Source organism: Phocoena sinus, chromosome X (assembly GCF_008692025.1).
Source record: "Phocoena sinus isolate mPhoSin1 chromosome X, mPhoSin1.pri, whole genome shotgun sequence".
Taxonomy (NCBI): Eukaryota; Metazoa; Chordata; class Mammalia; order Artiodactyla; family Phocoenidae; genus Phocoena; species Phocoena sinus.
The window spans coordinates 79,451,041-79,458,718 of NC_045784.1; the positions used below are offsets into that span (position 1 = coordinate 79,451,041).

Consider the following 7,678-nt stretch of genomic DNA (forward strand, 5'->3'; position numbering starts at 1 on the left):
AATTCCTTGCCCTGTTCCTGATTAATTTTCTGAGCAAATCAGTTAACCTGTCTGAGCCTTTTTTCCTCTTCTGTACAATGGAGGAAGAAATAATCCCTACATCCCAAGAAATTGTTTATTAATTTGACAAATATTTGAGAGTCTACTTTTTACCACAAAGACAGACAATAAACAAAAAGACATACATAAAGAAATGATATAGGGTTAAAAGAGGAAAATGATACAGAAAAATAAATTATAGAACAGAGTAAGGGGAGGAGTAGTCGGGGTAGGAATTGAGAGGACAGAATTTTTCTTTTAAAGAGTATGATCAGAGTAGGCCTCAGATGAATAGAGGCTTGGATAATGGCCTCTACTGGGAATGAAAAAGGGAGACATTATCTGGTACTGAGAAGAGGAGTGATATGAGTAACCTTACATTTAAAGGGATAAGTCTGGTTGCTATGTTGGACATAGATTGTAAAGGGGCAAGAGGAGAAACAAGGAAATCAGTGACAAGGCTGAGTGTGAGATGATGATGGCCCAGAGCATCAGAATAGGGTGGTGGTAGTGGATATGATGAGATGTTGTCAGATTCTAGATAATTTTAGAGGTGGAGAATGAGATGTGTCATATGAGAGGAAGAGAGAGGTTAAAGGAAGACTCTGAGTGTTTCAGCTTGAGCAACTGGAAGGATGAAATTGCTGTCCAATGAGATATAGAAAGCTGTGGATGGAGCAGTTACATTGTGGGAAGAAATATCCAGTTCACTTTTGGGGGAATTGAGTCTGAGATGTCTATTAGACAGCCAAATGGAGAAGCTGAGTAGGCAGTTGGCTATGTGAGTCTGGAGTTCAGGAAAGAAGACTGGGCTGAAGTTATAAATTTGGGATTTTGTGAGGATTAAATGAGATGATGTATATAAAGCACTGAAAACAGCATGTAACTCATAATAAGAGCTCAATATATATTAGATTAAAAGTGTCTAATCATAGTATCAACAAATATAGTTCTCACTACCTGCCTAGCACAGTGCCTGGCTCTTAGTAGACTCCATATATGTGTATGAAGTAGCGAAACAAGAACACTTCTGGCTATTGTATATGTGGGTGATTTTTTGAGAGTGCAACACAGGGAGTAACCATAATGTAATTTTTTTCGTTTTAAATGAATTTTCTAAGTTGATTTTTTTATTTGTTTTGCGGTACGCGGGCCTCTCACTGTTGTGGCCTCTCCCGTTGCAGAGCACAGGCTCCGGACGCGCCGGCTCAGTGGCCATGGCTCACGGGCCCAGCCACTCCGCGGCATGTGGGATCTTCCCAGACCGGGGCACGAACCCGTGTCCCCTGCATCAGCAGGCAGACTCTCAACCACTGTGCCACCAGGGAAGCCCGATTATTTTTTAATTTCACAAATATTTGTTAAATTTGTTTGGGCTGCTCAAAGCCCAAACACAAATCCCTGCTCTAGGTTTATTGTTGTCTGTTTCCTACCCAGAAGATTCAAACAAGATTTCATTGATTTTGTTTTTATTTTATTTTCATAAAAAGGCAATACACCCATTCAAAAGTTCAAAAACCAAAGACATATAAAAGAGTGTGTACGTTGAGAAGGCTTACTTCCATCCCTGTTCCTATCCATTCCTACTACCCTATAGTCAGGAGTTGGCAAACTTTTTCTGTAAAGGCCCAAGTAATAAATATTTTAGGCTTGCAAGCCATGTGGACTCTGTTGCAATTACTCAGTTCTGCCATTGCAGTGCAAAAGCAGCCATAGACAATACAGAAACAAATGGTATGGCTGTGTTTCATCAAGATTTTATTTCTAAAAATAGGCAGCAGTCCTGCTGGCTATAATTTTCTATCCATACTATAGGTAATTATTTTTATTAGTTTATTCTGTTTCTTTATGCAAATACAAGCAAATGTAAATATATATTCTCATGCCCCTTATACAAAAGTTAATCTGTTTCATATCTTGAAACAGTATTTTTATTACATATTTTGAATATTTCTCTATATCAATGTATAGAGAACATCCTAATTTTTTCTGTCTGCAATGTAAATACATCATTTCATATATGTGAAGGATAGATTTCTAAACTCAGGATTGCTGGATCAAGGGGTAAATACATTTGCAATTTGGGAAGATATAGCTGGATTCGCTGTTATAGGGGTTTTATCATTTTCACTTTCAGCACAATATATGAAAGTGCCTGTTTTAAAATTATGAAATGCTTCATGAGTTGGTATGTCATCCTTGTGCAGAGGCCATGTTAATATTCTCTGAATCATTCCAATTACAGTGTATATGCTGCTGAAGTGAGCACCATGAAGTCATTTCTAATTTAGTAATGGTTGAATGCTTTTGGGTGGCATACAGCCAAAGACAGGGCAAACTATTAAACTCCTCTTTCCATTTAGCCTGGAGATGAGAGAGAGAAAAGGTTTTTCTGGATAGCAACTGGCTTTTTTTTTTTTTTTCAGAGTGCTGATTGGAAGGGAGCCACATCCCCACCTTAAGTTCCAGCAATATGAATCTGTGCAATAGCTAATGAGGACATAAGTGGCCAGAGTGGTAGAAACATTTAATAAAGACCCTATCCTTTGAGCAACTGTGCATAGAGTTCTCTGCTGATTGTAACCAACATGGACTGTAGTAGGATTCAGCCAAAAAACAACAAGGAATGATGCAGAGCTGGTTAACAAGAGAGGATCTGGTTGGGATCAAGTATAATAAAACGTAATTTAAAAATAATAAAAGAACCAATATTTTTTAAGGAGAGTTATATAGGCTAAGCACTCTATCAAGTTACATATTAATGGTCACAATAACCCTACGAAGTAGGTATGCTATTATATTTACTTTACAGATTTTTTAAACTAAGGCAACTTGCCCAATGTCTTATGCCTTGTAAGTGCCGAATTGGGATCTGATCTCTGCGGCATAGGATCTTTTCTACTGGGCTTTATTGACTTGCTGACTGCATGGGGGAATAATTTCAGAATTAGCTGAGAAAAGAAAAGTAGAATCTTGACAGGATCTAGACTTAGGCAAATATAATTTTTCTGTCTTTATGAAGAAGTCAATCCAATATTAAGAAAGAGCCTTCTAAAATGATAATTGCAGTTAACATTCTGGTGCCCAAAGTGCTCAGAGTAGGCCTATTGGCACACCTTGAAGGATGGGTCCTTGTCAGTTGCAGGTGCCACTGGCTATGCTGGCCCTTAAAACTTTGGAACAAATACTTGAGAGTCTTTTCAAGGAAAAACTTCCCAGAGTTCAGAGAGTTTGCTGACCTGGCTTAGAGATTGACATCTTGGAATCTTAGAAAACTTCAAGTTTTGTCCTTTGTTTGCTATGCTGGTTCACCCTCATTTGGCTACTGAGCTGCTTTAGACAGCCGCTGGGCATCTGCTTCACCTTAGCTGAGGATGACCCAAGGCTGAATCTCTGACCCCCTGACATTCAGCAGCTGTTTTACCTACTGGCCGGAAAAGTTACTTGAGCTGTGGTAAGCCCAAGTGAAGTGGCTTCAATTGTAAGTATATCCACTCTATATTTTCAAGGCCTAATGGGGAGGGTACACTTTTAAAAATCTTACAAGGTCAATTTATAAACTGTGATATATATTTCACTCAGAATAACACTAAATGTTTCTCCTTTGCACAGAGAAAATAATGTTCCATGGATTCAATTGGGGGTGGGGAAACTCTCTTCTGCTATGTCATTCAGTCTTTACTTCAATTGGCTGCGTAATTCACTTTCACTAGGATTGAAAGGCAAGTAGAAGCATTGGCCAAATGTGGAATCACTGGGCCCCTTCATGGAGAATTTAGAGTAAAGAATTTTCTATGTTTTTTTTCCCACCCCAAAATGCAAAATGCTGCCCATTTTGCAATTCTGGTGTCTAGGTTCTATCTTATAATTAGGGAATTAGGCTAAAGAATAAAAAATGTTTTTTTAAGAGGCTAGAAAACTACTTTTAGTTGAGCATTTATTATGTGTCTGCCTGTATTAAGTACATTTTATATGTATTATCTCATTTAATTATCCTAATAATCCTATGAGGCAGGTCCTATTCTTACCCTTACTTTACAGGTGAGGACACTAACTCAAAAATTTGTTCATGGATTTGAACTTGTCAGACTCCAAGGTTTGTAGCAATAGTGGCTAGCTATACTGAAGTCTCTATAAATATTACAGTTTGTACAATAAATTTGATGAATACCTTCTTCATTTTCTAGATTGTTGCAGAGGTCATGCAAATACCTTTTAAGTTCACACAATTAAAGTTTGCTAGTATACCCCTCAAAAATGGCTGAAAGAGATAGAGCTTTCTTGAATAATATTCAACTGAATACCCTTTCCTTCCATCTTCTTCTCTTGTATGATGGCTAAACAGATAAGTGATATGATGGAAATAAAGTATAAAATTATAGCATGTTATTCTAAATGTCAGAATTTAGGAGAAAATATATTGTTGAGACGTTAGTGTTGTAAGTGGAGTCCATTACTGACATCAGCTCATGGCTCATTTGTAGCAACTGCAGTGTGGGCAGCAGAGGAGCAAGACATTTGTCTTGGTGAGTCCAAAAAAAGTATTTCAGGATTTTGACATGGAGGATTTTTATTTTAATAAGAAGTTGATCATATGAAATTGTCATTTCGGTTGGTCCAAAATGGATAAATATCAGTAATTTCATATGTTTCAATATACTAGAAGGAGATGCCCTGTAAGTAAACAGAGATCAACATAAAGGGAGAGAAAAGGTGAAGAATCTGAGCAGGTGGTCGAAGTTGAAGTCCAGAGACAGCTGTATGAGAGCAGAATTCACATGGTCTGACTATTCCAGCAGAGTTTGGTGGTGATATCTCTGTTGATTATAGGATAAAGACTCTGAATTCATCACCCTTTTGGAAAGACACATTTTGACTGGCATGTGTGCTCTGCTCTCTAGACTGTAAGAGAGATCATAAGGAGCTTGATTGATTATAACACATATTAAACATGTCTTAAAACAAATTTGAATATTCCATGTAGTTGAATCCTTGACACGTGTCTACTTGGGGGAAGTTAAGCCCTGCACATAAATAAATATGGATCTAAGTCCTTCTGCTGACTTTTCCCAGCCTCTTCTTTATTTCCATCAAGTTCTTATTGCAGGTTACAGTTCTTTTGTCTATTTTCTGTTTACTTTCTGCATAGATAGTAGCTATAGGAGGATAAATATATAGCCTTTTTAAAAACTGTATCCCCAGAAACTAGTAATATGCCTGCCATTCAATAAATATTTGATGAATGGATGATTGAATGAATGATTTTTAATGGCTATGTAGTATTGCATTGCAAAGATGTGCCATAATTTATGTAACTAATACCAATGGATAGATATTAAGTCATTTTAAGTTATATGCTATTATAAACAATGCTAGAATGAGCATTTTGTACATATAGTTTTGTATATTTGTCAAATTATATATTTACAATATACAAATAATTTAAAAAGAAAATTGTAAAAACTATATATGGAGTGATTCAGATTTTGTATAATACATATATATGTATATGAACACATATAAACTTTATATAATACATATGTATATGTATCTATATCTATTGAATGATAGGAAGTATATATACACAGAATGTAAACATTGATTATCTCTGGATCATGGTATTATAGTTGATGTTTTGTCATTGTGTCTTTATTTTAAAAATAATTTTGAAATCAGAATATAGTATTCAAAATTCATTAATGTTGTTCTTTTTATTTTGCCTTAGAAAGAGATAATAAAATTTTCAGTGTGTGAAACTTCACAATTGTTTTTGCATATCACATTTACAATTGTTTCTTTTCTTGACTTGTCACACTACTGCATTTTGAACTTGGTTTATTCATCTCTGTAGATGCACAGACTATCACAGGAAGCATATGGTAGTTGCTTAATAAGTGTCTGATGAATGAATTGATAGATTAGTGAGTGAAAGGATGCACGTATGATTATTAAGGCCAGTTTTACCACTGAGCCCTATTTTTATCTTAGATTACAATGAAACTTCAAAGTACACTATTTTTATATAATTCAGCGTTGGTATAGGAAACTGTACCTTATTTTAGTGATGTTTACTTAATCTTTTCTTGATTGTTTCAGAGTTTTACCTGACATCCTAGCTATGAATAAATATGTGGTTTCTAAAATATTATATTTTATGTTAAAACTGGTTGACTTTAACAACTGCTACAATAGAATTTAGATGATCCCACTAAGTTTCAATTCCTTACCTTTCTATCTTGTCGTTTTTTTCTCTTTCTGCTCACATAGATAATGTAAAGCAAATGTGTACAATATGAAGATACACACTAGTTTAGTGCACTTTTTTTGTCTAGGTGTTTTTGCTTAGATGGACTCTTTGCTTTAAGAGTAATTTGGTGAAAAATATGTTTGTGTGTGTGTCTGTTTGTGTGTGTGTGCAATTGTGTGTTCAGGAAGAGGGGGAAATTGTGTAGGTAATTATTCAGACCTCGTGATACACAATAAAATTGACAATGGAATGAGGCTCTCCTTCAAATTTTTAATAATCATTATGAGATGACCTCTTCATTTTCCTCCTTATACTGTATCTGATATTTCTTTATGTGGAATGTGTGTGTGTATTTATGTGTGTGTACATTTTACTAAAAATGAAGATATTTCCTCTGGGACAACATTAAATGTACCAACATTTGAATTATAGGGGTCCCATAAGAAGAAGAGAAAAAGAAAGGTACTGAGAAAATATTTGAAAAGATTATAGTTGAAAACTTCCTTAACATGGGAAAGGAAAGAGTTAATCAAGTCCAGGAAGCACAGAGAGCACTATACAGGATAAATCCAAGGAGAAACACACCAAGACACATATTAATCAAACTATCAAAAATTAAATACAAAGAAAAACATTAAAAGCAGCAAGGGAATAACAACAAATAACATACAAGGGAATCCCCATAATGTTAACAGCTGATTGTTCAGCAGAAACTCTGCAAGCCAGAAGGGTGTGGCAGGACATATTTAAAGTGAAGAAGGGGAAAAACTTACAACCAAGATTAATCTGCCCAGCAAGGATCTCATTCAGATTTCACAGAGATATTAAAACCTTTACAGATAAGCAAAACCCAGGGGAATTCAGCACCACCAAACCAAACCAGCCTTACAACAAAGGCTAAAGGAACTTCTCTAGGCAGGAAACACAAGAGAAGGAAAAGACCTACAATAATGAACCCAAAACAATTAAGAAAATGGTAATAGGAACATACATATTGATATTTACCTTAAATGTAAATGGATTAAATGCTCCAAACAAAATAAATAGACTGCCTGAATGGATACAAAAACAAGACCTGTATATATGCTGTCTACAAGAGACCCACCTCATACCTAGGGACACATAGAGACTGAAAGTGAGGAGATGGAAGAAGATATTCCATGCAAATGGAAATCAAAAGAAAGCTGGAACATGAAAGAAAGTGCAACATCATTAATCATTAGAGAAATGCAAATCAAAGCTACAATGAGATATCATCTCACACTGGTCAGAATGGCCACCATCATAAAATATAGAAACAGTAAATGCTGGAGAGGGTGTGGAGAAAAGGGAACACTCTTGCACTGTTGGTGGGAATGTAAATTGATATATCCAATATGGAGAACAGTATGG

At 35.6% G+C, this 7,678-nt stretch overlaps 1 non-coding gene across 1 annotated transcript; it reads right to left on the bottom strand.

The window, feature by feature from the left end:
- Positions 1-2,201: 2,201 nt before the first annotated feature.
- Positions 2,202-2,308, bottom strand: LOC116748245. Its single transcript, XR_004348252.1, has one exon. It is a non-coding gene; the product is annotated as a U6 spliceosomal RNA (small nuclear RNA).
- Positions 2,309-7,678: the final 5,370 nt, after the last annotated feature.